Source organism: Carassius auratus, chromosome 20 (assembly GCF_003368295.1).
Source record: "Carassius auratus strain Wakin chromosome 20, ASM336829v1, whole genome shotgun sequence".
In the NCBI taxonomy this organism is placed as follows: domain Eukaryota; kingdom Metazoa; phylum Chordata; class Actinopteri; order Cypriniformes; family Cyprinidae; genus Carassius; species Carassius auratus.
In genome coordinates this window covers 26,803,502-26,823,023 of record NC_039262.1, presented here as the reverse complement: position 1 = coordinate 26,823,023, position 19,522 = coordinate 26,803,502, and the positions used below count along the sequence as shown (strand labels likewise).

Below are 19,522 nucleotides of genomic sequence, written 5' to 3'. Positions count from 1 at the left end.
AAGCTTGAAGTGTCTATTTTTAAATGTCATGTGGAAAACAAATATTCTCTGATAAAATAATCTGTACGAAACCAATGCGAGGTACGGTCTTGAGCTCACTGCCCACCAATGCTGTAAGATCATCCATGTGAAACCAGGCTTGAAATGTGTGAATATATGAATTCCCACATCGCCTCTGTAAACAAAAAAAGATTCATCAAGTTCATCTCGGCTATTTTAGTTTTCGGAAGAAGACGCACTTTGAGGAATAAGCCTTGAGTTTACCTCAGAAGAAGAATGCAATGCTGAATGTGAAAGATCTCATTCTGATGTGTCATTTATTTTAACTTATATTAGTGTTACTGTGACATAAACTTGTAAACTTTCACTTGTTGTATTTTTCCAAAAATATAAAATATATGAAATCAAATGCAACATTTTGAAATATGAAAGGCAAACCTTTAACGTTACATCTAAATGTTGTAGGACTCATCTGCATTTTAGCTCGCATTCTCCAGTGACGGATTAAAGATCCGAAAATTTTATTTTTACTTCATATTTCTGAACACTGCAGTCTGCATTTGTTTCTTAAAGGGGGGGTGAAATGCTATTTTATGCATACTGAGTTTTTTACACTGTTAAAGAGTTGGATTCCCATGCTAAACATGGACACAGTTTCAAAAATTAAGTTGTACGTTTGAAGGAGTATTTCTGTTCCCAAAATACTCCTTCTGGTTTGTCACAAGTTTCTGAAAGTTTTTTTCGAGTATGGCTCTGTGTGACGTTAGATGGAGCAGAATTTCCTTACATGGGTCCTGAGGCACTTCTGCTGGAAGAGCGCACGCTCCCGTATAGCAGAGCACTGAGAGCACAACAGACTTCACTGATCAGAGCGAGAGCGTCGCCAAATGTCACAAATGAAGTGTGTTTTTGGTTGCCAGGGCAAGACAACCCTGCACAGATTACCAAAGAAAAAACAGCATTAAGGGACCAGTGGATGGAGTTTATTTTTACAGAGCATCAACGGAGTTGTGCAAGTGTTTTTGTTTGTTCCCTGCATTTCGAAGATGCTTGTTTTACAAACAAGGCCCAGTTTGACGCCGGATTTGCACATCGTTTATTTCTTAAGGATGATGCAATCCCAATGAAAAAGGGTCACGATCGTGTGTTGGAACCGCAGGCGGTGAGTAAAACTGCTTCAAATATCTCTGTGTTGTTAACTTAGCTATCGGCGTGTAAGCACATCAAGTAAACAACATGCGATGTTGGCATCAAACTGCACTTTCCACATGTACAGCTTAAAAAAAAAGAAAAAAAAAGACTACATAAAGTGGAACTTTTTCCAGTCATTTTTCAGTACATACGGTACATACCACATAGAGACGTTGTTGCTGCTGCTCTTGTTAAATTTCAGCCTCGGGATCTGATTCTGGATCATAAATATACGCTGAATCTGACTGTTAGCCATGGTTTGTTTTGGATGATGGTTTTTCCCTCACGGTAATGTCACAGCTTTCAAACACTCTCAACGCAAAAGCCTACTGGTGCTCGTGATTCTTTAGCTCCGCCCACACGTCACGCCTCCAGTCGGTCGTGTTTTTCCGGGAAAAATCGGTACAGACCATCTTTCTCTTATGAATATAATAAAACTAAAGACTTTTTGGAGTTATGAAGGATGCAGTACTACTCTATAGGTACTCAAGATTAACAGGATATTGAGTGAAAACGAGCATTTCACCCCCCCTTTAAGTAACACAGTTTTACTGACATTAGTAACTATAATCAAATTAAATATCAAATGTAACGCTTTACATTGCTGCTTTACCAGGAAAAGTAATTAGAATATTACTTACTTTTATTATAGAAAATTAGAATTAGAAGTCTGCTAATTGATTAAATGTAAATGTAATACAGTAACACATTATTATACCCAATTCTGATTATGATTTACATGTAGCATTGTTTTCCCCTGGTGTCTGTGATCATTTATTGAAACTAAATGACTTAGAAATCTTCATGACATCACAAATGACCACCTACAGTTATCTACCTTCACTTATGGTACATCGTACAGGATTCAATCGACTCCGCTAAAGAAGAACTACAGATATTTAAAGATTAAACAATCACAGCAGATGTCTTTTACAAAAGTATTAAAGAAAAAAAATATATATATATATAATAAAAAATACTTCTGCAAGTGTCGACTGTGTGAAAAATGGAAACAAAAAATTAAATTTGGATAGTTTTGGTGGATGGGCTTCAGAAGGATTTTGTTTGTGCTTCAGAACATCTCTTCATTTCAAATGCACTGTTTATTGTTCGTTAAATTGAAAAGCTTCACAGACCAAATAGCAACAAAACACATCACAATTAATGAACACTTGGGGACAGTTCAGCTATTGTTTCTGGTGATGTGACCGGAGGTAGTTTTCCTGCTGCTTAATTGAAAGTGGCAGTGGAAGATGCAGCGCTGAAGCCATGGAGAGACTCGTTCTCTCTCGCTCTGTCTGGATCTCTCTGTAGTTGCCCAGTTTAATGTAACTAATGTAACCTGACGCGGTTCTTTGTGTCAGGAGAATGATGGGATGTTATCAGTGCAGTGCGTGTCCGAGGGTTTGTGTACTGATATGAGCTCAGTTGAGTCGTTGAGGTGACCTCCTTCAGTCGCCACAGATCTCGTGGCTTTTACTGTTTTATGGAGATTCAAAAAAGGCAGATTTGTTTTTTGTTATTCAGCGGCTTATGCATACATCTTGAACGCGCTGTAGTTCTGTAGCTTAATGTGCACTTGGTCAACATTTTCGCTCATCACATGTTAGTAGATTTTATAGCTGTATTGTATTTTATTCTAATAAGGTATTTAAATATGCTTTGTTTTGTTTTTTTTCTATTAAACTATTTAAATATTTGTTAATGTTCTATTTAGAGATTTAAATATCGGTTGGATTTGTTCAGTTTAGAGATTTAAATATTAACTGACTTTGTTCTATTGAGAGATTTAAATGTTGGATGGTTTTGTTCTATTTAAAGTTTTAAACATCAGTCAATTTTTGTTATATTCAGAAATTTAAATATAGTATGGGTTTGGCATATTAAGGAACTTAAATATCGGTCATTTTTATTCTGTGCAAAGATTAAAATATCTTTTTTTTTTTTTTTGGATTCAGAGGTCTATACAAAGGTTTAAATATCGTTTGGTTTTATTTTATTCAGAGATTTACATATTAGCCTTTTTTGGCATATTTAGCCAGTTATATATCAGCTGATTTTATTCCGTGTACAGAATTTTATATTGTTATTTATTTTTTTATTTATATTTTTTGTATTCAGAGATTTAAATGTTGGTCAGTTTTATTCTATTCAGAGATTTAAATATATTTCAAGTACTGTAAGTGAAAAGTAAATTACTGACATTTTCATTTGGTTTTTTAATATGTCATCTTCCAAACGTCAGACTGCAGAGCGCTACAGGGTCGGAAGCTTTAGATATGAAGCAGGAATATCCTAGTCTAGAATATTTCTTGACAGCATTTGTACACTTCATATCATGTGACTTGGGTTTCCTGAAGCAAAAAAGTTATTTTGCTGAGCATAATTCGGCAAGGATGTTTCATATCTGGGCACAAAAAAAAAACGTATTTGAAATGATTTGATGTGAAAATGTTTCGCTGTGTATCTGTTGTGTGTGTGTGTGGTATTGGAGGAGGGTAAATCCTTTCCCAGCGTGCCGAGTGTTGGCGGCAGTGTTTGGCCGTGGGCCGTTCTCTCTCTCTCTCTCTGTTGTGTCCATCAGGCCTGTAAGTGTGTCCTCGGGCAGTGATCAGCAGAAGCCCTGTATGCCTGGACACACATGAAAGACAGCGGAGACAGAGAGAGAGAGAGAAAAAAGGAGGAAATAGTGAAACAATTAAAGACAGAGTTTGTACATCCACAGCCCTGTAACAGACAGCAGGGTAAAACTTTGATTCATGTAAATATAACAAACAATAACATGCAACTGATCATATAACTGATAATGGGGAACCACTTACCAAATCTCTCATTTTTCCAAGCAAAAAAGAACATATTATTATTTATGCATTTAGTAGGGCAACTATCAGTGGTGTAACCAGTATTGTATTTTTGGGGGTATATATTTGTTTTAAACCAGGAAGGCAAGCCAGTGAATATCATACAAGCAATGTGCAAACTTTGTGCAAGAGTTATGCGGTGAACCTCTCAATATCAGTTCATTCACTAGAAAGTCAAAGTTAAAAACTGATGGCGCTTTCGGCATCTGAAGCTGCATTACTGCACATATTCTCTCAGAGACCACGAGAGACAAATCTGCTTCATAAGCTGATAATGGTAGCTTGAAATAAAGCTTTTTCTCAATGATGATCGCAGTGTTAATAATTTCAATCATAAGCCTATAATTCACTGCCTATAATAAACCTATATATATATGCTTGCAACGCTTCAGTTATGCTGTTATGTTCTATGAAATTATTGTGGGTCAAAATAATTGTAATATTAATTTAATAAAAGTAACTTAATAGGCTAATAAAAAGAATGTAACAGGCCTATGCTAATTGAAAATGCCAAATTAGATATAACTAAAGTGTAGGTCATACGAGAATTTTATTCAGAAATGTCATGTTTATGATTTTTTCCCCCTTATTCAAATTAATAGGCCTACAAATTAGGAAACAGGTGCAGTTAATAGCCAACCTGAGTTGCAACATTTATAAAAAATAAAAAAATAAAACAAAATAATAAAAATTCAAAATAGGCTAATCTTTTAAAGAACGACTGGCAACAACTAGTCTTGAATTCATTAGTCACCGCATACCAAAGGATTTTGAACACCGAGTAAAAGCAGTGACTGAGCTCAAATGACATTCATGATTGATCTGACAGTAGTGTTACGGGCTTCACAGAATCAACCGGTTCACACGTGGAACTGAAAGTCTTACTGTTACTTGCGGACTGATGAACTCTCTCCCTCAGTTTTTCAAAGTCTTTTTTTTTCTTCACAGGATTATGCATTGCTGCTGTTTTTCTTACATTTTCTAACGCAGCTGCAAATTACAGTCCAACAGAATGGGTCAACACGCACAAATTTACATATGCCCAAACGAGCCTGGATAACACTTGGCTAACACTGCTGTCAATCAAACTTATTAATAATTATGCAGAAACACATTTTATTCATTTGAGTTATTGATGAGATGTTGTTATCGTTCTCTAATTGTGTTAAAATAGAGGAAACAATAATTATTTATTATTTAATAATTAAGAATTTATGAATGTTCAACAAACTGTAGGCTAATAAATAAAGAACACAATAGCATACTTTCAATAAAAGCATCACACATTTTAATTAACAAACAGTATAAATACATTTAAATGAATTCTCTTATATAGACTCAAAGGTCCGAGTTGGTCAAATGATCCGAACTTCCCATCACTAATGAGAACTGTTTCGCGGGGGATGCCAGGTGTTCAAAACAATAAAAAATAAGAATAAATTAGATTCTCAAAATTGAAAATCTAATGCCAGCTCACCGAACTAATATTTGAATATTCTGGTCCAGCCCTAGCATTTAGCAGATGATTTATCCAAAGCGACTTAGAGTGCACTTTACCAGTATGTTCTCTGAGAATTGAACTCATGACCTTTTATGCTGCTAACGCAATGCTCTACCACTGAGCCACAGGAATCATATTGCTAGTATTGTGTTGAGTCTTTGCTTGTCCTGTGATAAAATGGGATCCAGACAGAGCTTTAGTGTGAGCGTGACACTCATTCAGGTCAGAGCTGAAGAAGCTCCTCAGGAAACCTGATACTGACCTGAGAACCACCGGGAAGGAGTTCAGACCGCAGGTGAGAAACCTGATCCCGGTTAATCTGGGTGGAGATGTGTTGTAGTAATGCTCCGGGCTGAATAACCAGAGTGAAATAATGCCAGACACATCAGTTCCAGATCCAGACCACAGCCTGTCAGCCCCAAAACCAGACTGTCCAACTCAATGAACTGCAGGAGAGGGAATGCTGAATGTTGCAGTGCTCACGTCAAACACAGAAGCTCAGCAATCATTCAGAGCCATGCGTTTCCTGAAAGCCAAGATGCTGCGATGATAGTGGTTGAGGTGATGATTACCTTTGGCATGTCAGAAATAGACTGTGGTGTAGTCTGGGTCCCTAAACAGAGGCCAGATCCAAACCAAGACCATGTTTATGTGGTTTTCAGGAGTCTTAGGAGCAACACCACAAGATGAAGACTTCAACTCTGCTGGTAACGTCAAGATTATAGTGTTTTTTTCTTGAAAAACATATACTATATCCATTAAGAATCATTTTGTTGGCGTGCCTTCTGATTGACCAATAGTTTTTTTTTTTTTTATTATTACAGCAGGGTGCACAAAGATCACATAATTTTGTTTAAAGATAACACATAACAATTGCTGAGATTATATATATATATATATATATATATATATATATATATATATATATATATATATATATATATATGATAGGTAAAAATTGATAACCTGAATGCACTGTAAGTCACTTTGGATAAAAGCTCTTTGCTAAATGCATAAATTTTATTTTAATTTAATTTAACTTTTAATTTAATTTAATTTAAATGTAATTTATTTACCATAATATGTACCTAAGTAGTTAGAAATCAATCCATTGAAAATTCATTATATATATATATATATATATATATATATATATATATATATATATATATATATATATATATATATATATACTTTATTTCTATACTTTTTTTTCTTAATTCAAATTTGAACTTGATTAAAAATATATATATATATATATTCTTTACTGTCAGTCATCTCAGAACAGGGTTCATAATTTCTCAAATAAAGACCAGGCAATGCAAATTTCTCATGTAGTAAACAGTGAATACGACATCTGGATGTAGCAGCATAGTTTGAAATGCATTTTTGTGCATTACAGTGCACACTTCAGAAGATCAGAAGAACTGCTAAGTGGTTTGTGGAATTAAATGTTTATGAGATATTCAAACACTTGATTAAACTATATAAATTCATATTGGCTGAATGACATCAGTGTACAGAAAATGTATTATAGTGTTTGCCTTTCCATTGTTAAATGGACAGACAGTAAACTAATGACCAAAATCAATAATAAAAAAAAATATCTGTCGACCGATATATCGGCAAGGCCTTTGAATGACTAATGAACGTTTAATTTCCCAAACCTTGCAAACTCAGTGTAATCCAGCTGTGAGATCTTGTGAAGTGTGTATCAGCATGATCACGTGTTCTCTGTGTGACGGTCGCTCCATGTGAATTGAATGCTTTAAACTTTAAACTCGGGATTTCAAATTATGCTGTGCTTTATGCATTTGACCAGTGTCATATCCATGCCATTTTCACTGAATGTAAAATGAAGGTTAGCCTGGCTTTATTTAAAAAACATGATTCCCAATGCACATAAACTTCCCAGAATACTGAGTGCCATGTTGGTTACAGGGTTTACTTCCTTTTTAAATATATTCGTATTAAATATTTATTTGTGAAATATACTTCATCTAAAGTCATCTAAAGTTTAAGTATGTTTATTTTACACATTTAGTTTTTAATCCATTGTCAAATGATTTAAAATTTCTTAAATAATAATAATAAAAACAAAAATCAATAACCCCCCCCCCCCCCCCCCAATATCGGTCGACCACTGTTAAAACATGACACAGTTTGGCCACTGGTTGAAACAGGAAGCTTGGACAGGAAATGCTGTAATTATGAGCAGTGATTTACTGCTTGTCAGGTTTCAGGGTGGTACGCTTATATTCAAGACAACATTTGATTGGATGAAAATCTGTGTAGTACAACACATTTTTGGTCTGTTTTCTCATTCCATGAGCATGTCTGCTGGACAAGACTACGTATCCTAGACAGGGAGTGAATGTGATCAGATGGACACATCCTGACTCCGCTGATGGACTTCATGGAGCGGAGCCCGTGGCGGAAACATGACACACTCGAAATTCTTCTTATCTGTGCTGTCTGTTAATCGCCCTGATCTGAATTGCTCATCAGTCACTAATTTATTTAATTCAAGGTCAGGGGATGTTATTAGGGAGAAAGACACCCAGACCAAACTAGGAGACTGTAATGCAGAGAGACAGGGCTGCTGGGCCAGCGGAGAGAGAAGAAGATAAAGAAACAGAGAAGGGCCAAGGGTGCAACACAATCTCCGAGCTCTTTTGTGCTCTTGCTGACTGCTAGCAGCATATATTAGCTCTGAAGAATGAAGCACAAAGCGAGATGGTCCTGCCCAGAGTGCATTGTGATGTTGGGACAGGAGAGTTTGGCTGGTCTGGGATCAGCACAGTTAATTAGTACATGACAAAAGAACAGCAGTCAGAGAGGAGTGTGGAATGTGTGCGGAGGAGTTAAATGACTCTTACCTGAGACTGTGTGCTCTTATCTCTCTCACACACACACACACACACAAATATTACATTACACATGCGTTTCCAGCCAATGAGTGACCAGCCTCTGGGCGTCTCTCCAGCTCTGCGAGTGATTCATGTGTATGGTGTGTAAAGTCAATGACTCTCTGCTCTTTAAACGCTGCCATAAAGTTCCCCAAACTCCCCTCCGTCATCAGGTCTGCAGCGCCCTCAACACTGGTCCTTAAAGCCGAACATACTCTTGTACCTGCCTGTGAGGGCTGACCGAGAACGTCTCTCTCTCCGACAGTCTTTCTGTCTGGATGATTATAGCTGTAGCTGTGAAAAAGAAAGGTCATTAATGGGTTTTATTCAGAAGAAGTTCTGTTGATCATGTTTTTGTTTCTGTGACCTGCTCAATGAGAAAAACAGACCATTTTCAGCAACACTTGCCATCTCTGAACAATGAGAGCTTTTTGACTGTTAAAATTATATTTATATTTTCCATTTCCATTATAATTTTTGTTAAAGGTTAAATAATTATAATTTGTAATGTTTTTGTCATTTTAGTTATTTTTAAGTATGTATGTATGGTTTTATTATTTTTAAATAATATATTTTAGTTATTTCAATACATCAAGTTAGACCAAATGAAAATGAGAAATGTTAAATTATTATTATTTTTCCATATTACATTTATTTCAGTTAGCGGTTTTTTAAATGTCAAATAACATTTTAAAAACTTGTATTTTTATTTGTACTTTTGTGTTAACAATAACAACCCTGTTGTTGTTGTTGTTTTGTTGTTTGTTTGTTTTTTTGAATACTGCAGTCACCCAAGACTAGTGTCCAGCATGAGTGTGAACACATTTTATATTGAAACACCACATATTCATGTGCTTTCAGTGTTTGCCAACATTCAACATCACACTTGCTCTGAACAATGCTAAACCACAGATTGATTTATTTAGGCTAATTTTATCAAGCTTTGATAGTACCCTCACATCCATTTTAAAGGAATACCATAATTAAAGCTGTAACATCTGCACTTCTAATGTCAAGAAGTATTGCAGTAACCATTTTCTGTCATTGGTCAGCAGATGATCCCGCCCCATTGGTTGAGTCACAGTTAGTGTGTCCTCGAGCTTGAACAGAGAGATTTTCCAGCGCAATAAACCTGTGGATGGATCATTTAAAGTTCTTGTTTGTGAAAAAGTATTTTAGCAGCCTGGCTTCACCTCCACCTTCATCCATTCTACAGAATCCCCCAGATTTCTTTTCTATAAAAGTGCAGAAAGTGTAAACAGCTTCAGCAGATTGGTGTGTGTCTGGTTGTGTTTCAGCGGCTGTTATCAGCTTACCTCAGTGTGTCCATGTGTGTGTGCCACAGGCTGGCAGGAGAAGTTTGTGCTGCTCGCTGGAAGCCTCAAATCCAGCTCTAGTCTGGACTTAAAGCCGGTTTAATGACTAGGCCGGTTCACTGGCACCTCTGTGCTCTCTGAGCAGCCAAACACACACACAGAGCGCCAGCATCACCGCGTGAACACCCGCTTTGAAGGTTAACTGTGATTCGCTGCAGTGTTGACTCTCGATGGTTTGAAGCTGTCATTTAGTTAATTAGTTATTTATCTGAAGATGAATGAAAATCTCAGCTTAACCCATAGTACACATTCAGTTCTGTTTTTATTTCTGACATGTTGGACTCGAACAGATAGATTCAGATTCCCGTTCTGAACTCCAGATCCACAGTCTTGAAGAAGTCAACCTGTGTAAGACTTTTGTGAAGTGAAAAAGTGTTTTGACACTAGTGTTTGATCCCAGGAAGTACAATAGGACTGTTTGAACAGAGCAGAGCTGTGATTCTGACCTTGTTTAACTCAGGATGCGGAACAGAAGTTAGTCATGTTAACTGTGTGTGTTAATGATTAACCTTGTTCAGGAACAGACAGACGCTCTGACCACCGCTGTGTGTGCGTGTGTGTGTGTGTGTGTGTGTGCGTGTGCGTGCTCGTGTGAGTGTGTGTGATTTTTGCTGTTTGGCTCCATTCTGAGCTGAATAGACGTTCCCAACAACAACAGAACTGCCTTGACAGAGAAAAGCACAAAGCAAGCCGTGTGTTTGTGTGATGTCCCTGGCTGCCAGCGTTGACCTCAGCGGTGCCTAAGAGAATGTTTCTATTACAGCTGCAGTGGAAATTACAAGTATATTTGCAGTATATGCAAAGAGCAAGCTAACAGTATACTGTTTACAGTCTACTTACAATACAACAGAATAGCTTAGTACTCAAGGTTCCCTACAGTTACAATTGAAGTACACTTAAAGTATACTTTTATAAGCTAAAAAGTGGGATACTAAAGGAAATCTACTGTTAAAGTTCTAATTTACCAACAATTATTTAAATAGATCCCAAGAAGTATTAAAATAGTACACTTACATGTACGTTGAAATTATCATACGTCCCACATAAAGTATACTTGGAAAATATTATTTTTATAAGTATACTCCTAATAAATTGAACTTGAAATGTCCTTTTTTGTTGGAAAAGGGTGAGTTAATGTTGTGTCTGATGCTCAAACATGAAAAGCATCACAGAGTTGTGGTATCTTTCGCACTGCTTTAATTCCAGAGCTAAATGTACAGTAGTAAAGTACTGGGATGATTTTGTGTGAACTGTTCCCCAGTACCATTTAAAGGGTTGCAGTCGCACCGCCCAAAAGTGGGTAGTTCTACAATTAGTTCTGGTGCTATGAAAAGGTTCCCGCGATGGGAAAGGCCCTATTATGAGAAATATCTTCAACATAAAAAAAAAAAACATAACATATGGCACACTTCAGCTAGAAGTGGATTTAGAGTTCTCAGTGGGCTTTACTTTCCATTGCAGTCAGGGGTGGATGTGTGTGTGTGTGTGTGTGTGTGTGTAAGAGTGTCCTGCCAAATGTGGGTCATTTTTATGGCTTATCACCTCCTGCAGATGTGGACAGTAAAACTCTGCTGACCAGAAAATCTGCAGATTTGGCCTCAACAAAACACTCACATCAGTGCCATTAAACACCTTATACTCTTGTGTGTGTGCGTGTGTGTGTGTGTGTGTGTGTGTGTAGTGTGTGCAGGTTGTGACATGCTGTAAGTCTGCGCTCTGTTCTTTTTTCTCCCGAGATGTTATATGAGATGTACCCTGCAGGAAATACAACATGCACGCGAACGTCTTTCACACAACATGACCATTTTAACTTCAGAAGGCTATCTCTGTGTACATTTTTTTTTAATAGTCTGTCATTATCAAAGTTTTTCTCCAATTCTCATCCAAAAACACAGAAAAAATTAAGCCAGTTAGAAGAAGACATTTAATTCCAGACATTCTCTAAAACAAGTCGTATTATCTTACATAAGCTTCATAAGCTTCTCAAATATATCAAGATAAAAATAGTGATTATGGTGATGCTTTTTGCACTACGGTGCTTCAAAAGCCTTGGCAAGCACCCTGCACTTCCCACTGTTCTCTCATTTGACTCTTGAGAACGTGTTGGGTAGTGTTCCAGCTGGCTTGATGGCAGGAATGGCAGGTATGCAGGTGGATTGAGAGATATATGACAGACTGTCAGCTGATGTTGTTGTGTCATTCACAGACTCAGCAGCGTTGATTTATTGTGTCATAAAGTCATAAAGACCTCATCTCACTGAAACACAAGACGTGTGTGTGTGTGTAGGTTTCAACAGTGCACTGAATCCTGGCATTACCTGTCCGGCGGGTTTCTCCTCACAGTTACAGCTGATCCAGTAAACAGATGACCGGCGGCCAGTGCGGATGAGCCTCAGGATCTGGGCTTTGCTGGTCGTCCCACTCTCTGTTTCAATCTCCTTTCCTTGACTGCAGAAAAACAGCGGCCCTGGGCTAGCCAGAGGATACGGCTTTTTCTCACTTAATTGGATTTCTGAGCAGTAAAAAGCAAAAATTCTTGGCATGAATTAGAGAGGCTGTGGTTTTGATATAAAGGCAGTGGTGCTGGTGTGGTCTGGTCCTGAAGCTCAGGCCAGGGTTTGCTTTTATAAAATGTTCTTTCAGCATTAATGCTAATACACTGATATAGAAAATGATTATGTACCAGGGCAAAGACACACATTATTGGTTAAATTTAAATGCCTATTAAACATTCTCAGTTGTTCTTGAGAAAGTTTGACAACAAAACACAGTTATAAAGACACTGGGAGAGCTTCATGGGCTGGTCAACCCAAAGGAGTCTTGCTGGTTAGACTAGTTAAGAAACCTGTTGAGGACCAAAGCAGAACACAGGCCAGTCTTGTAAACAGGGTGTTCCAGTGTGAGAGTACAGAATATACTACCTTTGCACTGCAAGAAAAGTGGGTCTTCTTTCTGATGTTTTAGTGCAGGTATATTTGACCTTTATACGGCCAGTTCTTGGATATAGTCCAGTATGGGGTGGTCTCTCCGAGGAGTTAGAGAGGATTCAAAAGTGATGCTGTTGTATATAGACATTCTCTCCCAACACCGAGTGAGAGGCGTGAGGAAGCCACCTTACGTACTCTTACTAACATATTCAAGGACACTTCACCGTTGCATCATTTCCTGCCTATGGCTCCTGTAACAACTTATTCTCTTCAGTGGCACAAGACATTTGATGTTCCCAGGAGCAAAACTAAACGGCATGAATTCCTCGTGATTTAAAATTGTTGTATAGATAACTTCAAGGTTCTTGATTATGATGCCTTTTCTGTGAGACTGTGTTAGTCATACAGGCATAATTAAATATTTTATATATTTTATTTGTTTTATACTAAGTAATGATTGTCTTGGAGTATTTGTTTGTTAGACACTTTTCAGGGTTTAGTGCAATATCTTGTCATGTCAAACTTTAAATAAAACTAACTAAACTAAACTAACTAACTTCCATGTGTAATGCAAAAAAACAGAAAACTAGCCGACATGATTTCAGCGTGGCCTCGCAGCCGATTTTTCACTGTCATCTCACCTGGGCTTCAGCCAGACTCGGAGGCGAGCAGGAGATTATACGAGAACTAGATCTCGTGGACGTGTGTGTTCCTGCACCCTCAGCACATTTACCGACCGCTCTTGATTGTCTGCAGTTCCTCAAACGCATGTGAGAAATTTCAAACACTGTGACAGCTAGCTGAAGTACACCATCCTCCCTGGACCCCATTACACACACACACACACACACACACACACTCGATTTCTCAACTCACCTAGTCATCATTTTTCCCGCTTCTTAACTCTGTCCTTTCATATTTTCTCCCCGTTTTGTAAATCAGATTAAATCCAGATCCCTGCGTGTCCGCCGCTGTGATATAAACGCAGGTGAAGCGTTGCGTGTCCAGGCCTTGCTGCCCTTTCCGCAGCGTTTATTCGTGAATTCATCAGCGCTCGCCCGTGCCACCTCTTTCTGCTTTGATGATTACCTGTGGAAACACTTTCCTCTCCTGAATGGGAAACGTCATTTTTATTCATACCTTGACATTTCATGGCTACACAGCCATATGAACACATCAAACTTTTTCCCGTGGCAAAGAAAAGTGTTGTGTTTTTAAGTGTCAGGTAATCGCGTGTAGAGTGGCACGGCGGTGTTTTATTGTTGGAGAGAGAGATTGCGTTGAGTAAAAGTGAGAACGAGGGATTCATGCTGGCAGTGTCGCACACGTTCGTGGGTAATTATATGCTGCCGACTCGTCTTTTGTTCTTGGGCGCTGTAAAATGGTGCGGAAGGAAAGCGTGGGGACAGGTTAAACTACAGAGGAGACGTCTCATCAGTAAAGCAGCCAGAGCTCTCTCTCTCTCTTTCTTTCTTTCTTTCTGCCTTTAGAGAGCTGTTATCAAAGGCTGTGTGGAGTAGGTCAGGCTCGCCCTCTCTTTGTTTGGGAGGGCGGTGTGTGAAGAGAAGGTGCGTCTGCAATTCAATTCATGTCTGCCTCTCCGGGCCCTGTGTGACATCATCAGAGCTGGCCAATCAGCACGCAGGGTGTTTGATTGGGGACTGTGAACGCCCTGTGGGGGGCTCTCGATTGTTTGAGCTTGACAATGGAGGAAAAGCGTCAGTGTTAAACTCTTTGATTTTCAGAGTCCTGACAGTACTTCGGCTGTTTTCAACACACCCCAGCTTTTCCAGTGACAAGCTGATTCTCCCAACACGGAGCACGACAAACGTGCTGATGTCATGTTGTATTGCGTAAGCAGCTTTACAGCAGAGCGAGCTGATGCAATAATCACACACAATATGTTAATGTACACTGTATGTCATAAGTAATAATTAGATATGGCTAAATTGCAACTCTCTTTGTTGATGATAAAAACAGTTCAAAAAGTTACATTTTCTCAAAAATGCTCGAGGTGACCAATCAAATTAAAGAAGCTGAGCACTAATTCCAGCTAAATACTCCCACTGCACAGAGCTGAATGATTTCCAGAAGAACAGCCTCGACTACACAAAGGCTCTCCTCTTAGACGTGCCAGTGTCTGATTTCAGCTACTGTTTTCTTTCTCTCTTTTGCTCCCGTCCCACACCCCAGCAAGGGTTTGTGTTTCACGGGATGAGGAGATGAAGGGTCAGAGGAGCATGCTGATGTCAAGCAGAGGTTTCCAGCAAATGGCTGGCTGTAAAACATCATCTCCCCCTGAACATGTGCAGGCCGTATCCCAGCCTCAAATCTCAGGAAACAGCCATTTATATTGTACATTGAGAAAATGAAGCCATTTTGTTGGATTTTTATGACCCCAAATTCTGGAACACAGTAATGAAAATGATGCTCCTCATTCCTGTTTGTTTATTTTTGACAGATGCATTTAATGATGTATTCTGTGATCTCTGTGTACGGCAGCGCTCTTTAATTGGCATGCAAATGGCCGTGGTGTGTATAGTGATTCAGTGATTTTGTGCAGGTGTGCCGACAGCGCTGTCATCCAGGGGGTTAAGGAGTATTTTGACAGTCTCTGAAGGTGTTGCTTTCAGCCATTTTAATTGGTAGGAAATCCATTTACAATGTGTGCGCTTTCAACATTTTGCTCTACTTTGTGCCCTTCAAGAAGACTGCTTCTCCCTTGTCACAGGAATAATGTTAATAGCAAGATTAGACTCCCGGTCCACTCGACGAAAGCACACAAAACAGCCGTAAACCCGTGAATCGAAGCACTCAGGCACAGCGGAGGAAGTGACACGTGTTGTTTACCTACAGACAAGTGACACCTTTTGTCATTTCTACATAATTGAACATTTTGTTTCAGGTAAAAGTGAGAGAAGCCGTTTAGCCGTCCTCGCAGGTCCGTTCGGTTTTGAAAGTCACAGAAGTCGTTTCCCCTCATACTGTACAGCTACAGGCTTTCTCATGTGAAACTGTGAACCCAAGGTCATTTTTAGAGCTACATGGCTTATCTTTTGCTGAGAGACTTGAGTCGCAGCTTTGTAAAGCTCATGAATTTTTAACAAAGAAACTATTATTGAGTTTACGAATGGTTGCTAAACAACATTCTAGCAGTATTTTAGCACTGCAGGGTTAAAAACGGTGCTTTCACGGTTAGAAATGTAGGTATGAATGGCACAGGTCTGAAATAAAGCTAAACATAATAAAAGAGAGCAGTGCAGAGCGGAGTTTTTATTTATGAGATCTCCAGTGAAGTTGATTAATCTGACGCTGTCTGTGACTAACCTTCTGTAAAATAACATTTTCCAATTTCACCCAAAACAACACAAGCACTATCTGTGTTTCTTCATGTTGATTGGATCATTATTTGTGTTTTTCAATTTGGTTCAGGAGCTGATGGCTTTGTGATTGATTCCATCCCCTCCCGCCATACCGTTTTCCACATCTGGCTAGTTTGCAATCTTAGGAATCGATTCCTGAGTTTTAATTCGAGAACGTAGGCTGATCTGATGCTGATTTGTGTCCTGCACCTTTGCAGGGAAAGTCTCTTTCTCGATCGCTATTAATAAGTGGGTGTTTATGAGCGTGCGGGGATGGAGTTGTTAACCCGTGTTTATTGGGGACTGCGAACGGGCTTTGCCCTTGAGGTTTTATCAGACACAATAATTATTTTATTATGCAAATGAAGAGCAGGCTATTACTGTATTTCATTAGCAAGGCTGAATATTTGCAGCCATAGATTAGTATGCAAATCATCCCCGTTAGTGTCCTTGCAGCATCGCTGAATTCAGGAGCCGTGCTCGGGCCCATCTGGAGCGCTCTGGCCGTCTGTCCTGCACAACGAGCCGAGCGCCGTGAAACGCCAAGCCTTCGGTGGGCTATGACAGATATTTGCTGCATAAGGCAGTGGGATTGTGGCGATTTGGAGCTGCTAAATAGCCACTGCCCCATTTAGGCAGATGAATTCTGTCCTCGGCACATAAGCGGGCGTTGTTGTCAGTGTTCTGTCCTCGGGCCAGATATCCATGGCTATTCCGGCCCCTCGGCGGAGCCAAGCGCGTCAAACAGAGTCAGATGGTGTGTGGAGGTGTTTGGGTTTGTGATGCTGGAGAAGATTATGTGTGTGCGAATGTGGGCAGAGGACGGAGCTCAGTTTCCTGTGCTGCAGATAAATTAAACGCTGCGAGACGATTCTGTGGGTGTTGTATTTTGTCTTGAATTTGAAGATGATTGGCTTTGGTTTGGGAGTCTCTTTATTTGGCTAAGTGTTTAAAAATACACACACTGGCCTTTCACAAATACATTTAACCGATGCCCAGCGCTAACAAAGGAAGTAAAGACGAGAACGCTAACATTGTGCCATGTTGATACCCAACATGTAGATGTATGCTTTCATCTAAACAGAACTCGATGGCATGTTGTTAAAGTAAGATTCAGTGATTCAGTGGATGAATATTACAAAACCAGAAAGAAAAATAATATTAATAAACATGCATATGCAATTTTTTGTGATATTTGCACTGTTAAACAAAATCCGCCCGTACATTTTCATGCTTATGGCCAATTTGATCCGTAATAAATGAAATGGTGTTGTTAGAGGTTTGAGGCTCAGCTTATAATGCAACTTTTATTAAAGCTCTTGGATGCATGAGAAGTGACACGTCTTTTAATTTTGTGCGTCTCAGATGATTTTAGCATGACACGGCACTAAATCCATGGATTAGCATTAAATGACAGCGGTATTATTAGTCTGCCTTTATAATCAGTCATATTAAGTGTGCAGACGTCTCTCCTGCCCTCTGGAAGTCTTCTTCTGTGTCTTCTTCTTTAGTTCATTTACACACTCAATCCACTCTTGCAACGGTCTGTTTGCAGAAGGCCTTGTCAGCCGTTTCCTAAATTTGCATGTGTTTGAAGTGTAAAGTGTAGTGAAAGTGTGTTTTACTCGCTCAAAACTTAGTCTACACCACACTGGCACAGGATATTCCCCTACAATTCAATGAAAACGCATTACATATTGTATTATCCTGCAACAGGAAAACCTGTGAAACGTGCTCGTGTCTCGAAGTTGAGATTATTGGAATTTTTGTTGTGACTCTGTCTGGCGTAGAGATCTGTTAAACGATGAGGACTCATTTCCATGTGTAACTTTGGGCTGGTGTCACAGCCCTCGCTGCAGAGATACGTTTGTGTGGTCTCTTGGGAAGCTGCAGATATTTCTTTCCCAACATTATGCAGGGCCGTTTAATTAACACCTTCATCTGTCTGGATTTGTGCTCTCTCTGTGAAATCACTGAGAGGTTGTAAAGGTCAGTGGATGTAAAACACGGAGAGTCTGACCTTTACACAGGTGAGAAAACCGCACTGCTTCAGAGTCACTAACAAGCTCTGAGTCAGTCATGACGGCCTGTCAAACTGTTTTTCGAGATGTTGATCATTAATTGTTCAGATGAATGGCCAGTCTGGAGGCTGTAGTTAAACGTTAGAGATTGGAGGAGATGGAGATGTTGGTGGGTGGGATTGTATTTTACTCTTCTTTACCTCACTGGTGGACTTTATTATACTAAACAAATCAATTATTGCACAAACGTGCCCATAAAGTGCATACAAATGAAATGTTTGCCTCAGTTCCTTGCAGGTTATTGTTGGTTTGTGGGGGATGCAGCAAATCAACACAATCTGTCATACTTTACTGTACTGTACTGCATCACTCCACCAGTGCTCACCCTTAGTCAAAAAAAAGATGCCTTTCAACAAATATTAAAAACAGAGGCTCTTTCTGACTTTCTTTTTACTATTTTGCTTTTGTTAATTTTATAACAAATAAAAAGAATGGATAGAATACAAAAAAATAAATAAATGAAAAGATGGTGTTAGGTAAGTTTTTTTTTTTTTTTTTTTTAAGAAAGCCACCTGCTTCAGCATTGCAAATGTTCTGATATTTGTCAGCTAATAGAGCATTCTAGAGGACATGCATGAGAAACTGAAACACACACACACACACACACACACACACGTCGAGCGGTGACAGATCGTCCTGCTGCCTACTCTCATGTCTGTTCTGTGCCATGACTGCATCAGTTCCCATCTGAGCCCACACATATGAACACTCTATGACATGCATATACAATAAAAATCTGAAATATCAGTTTCAAATCTCTGTATGTGTGTTTAGGAAGTTATATTAAAGTTTTAATGGTAATATCTTTTATTTGATGGATCATGATGGCAGAGCACCAGCAAATAAAATGCTTATGCAGTGTAAAATATATATTGTACATAATACATATATATGTATCATGGAATAAATTGGCATAATTAGTCAAAATGAATTATGTAATTATTTATATCTGTTCTCTAAGCTTGTGTTTTACTAATGCAATTCATCTGTTGTGTAAATTTCTTTGAATTGCAGTTCAGTAAATTCATCATCCTGTCATTTCAATTCAAACATCAATTCAGCATGCTGTGGGGTGTGAACCATTCACACTCACACTCACTCACGAGCTGAATAGGGGAGCTAGTTCTGTCACACACACACACACACACACACACACACAGGCTGATATTGGCAGGGAGGATGGCAGCAGGACGTGACACACTCTTGATGGGAACACTGTCCTTTATGTTGTAAGTGTGTAATACACTACTGTCACATTACGACTCTACCATACCAAACCGGCTGCTTCTGTGTGTTTATAACGGTACGAATCAC

At 38.9% G+C, this 19,522-nt stretch overlaps 1 protein-coding gene across 13 annotated transcripts in view; it reads left to right on the top strand.

The window, feature by feature from the left end:
• ptprk (protein tyrosine phosphatase receptor type K) overlaps positions 1–19,522 on the top strand; it is a 175,351-nt gene that overhangs the window by 28,026 nt on the left and 127,803 nt on the right. The gene's annotated exons all lie outside the window — the stretch shown is intronic.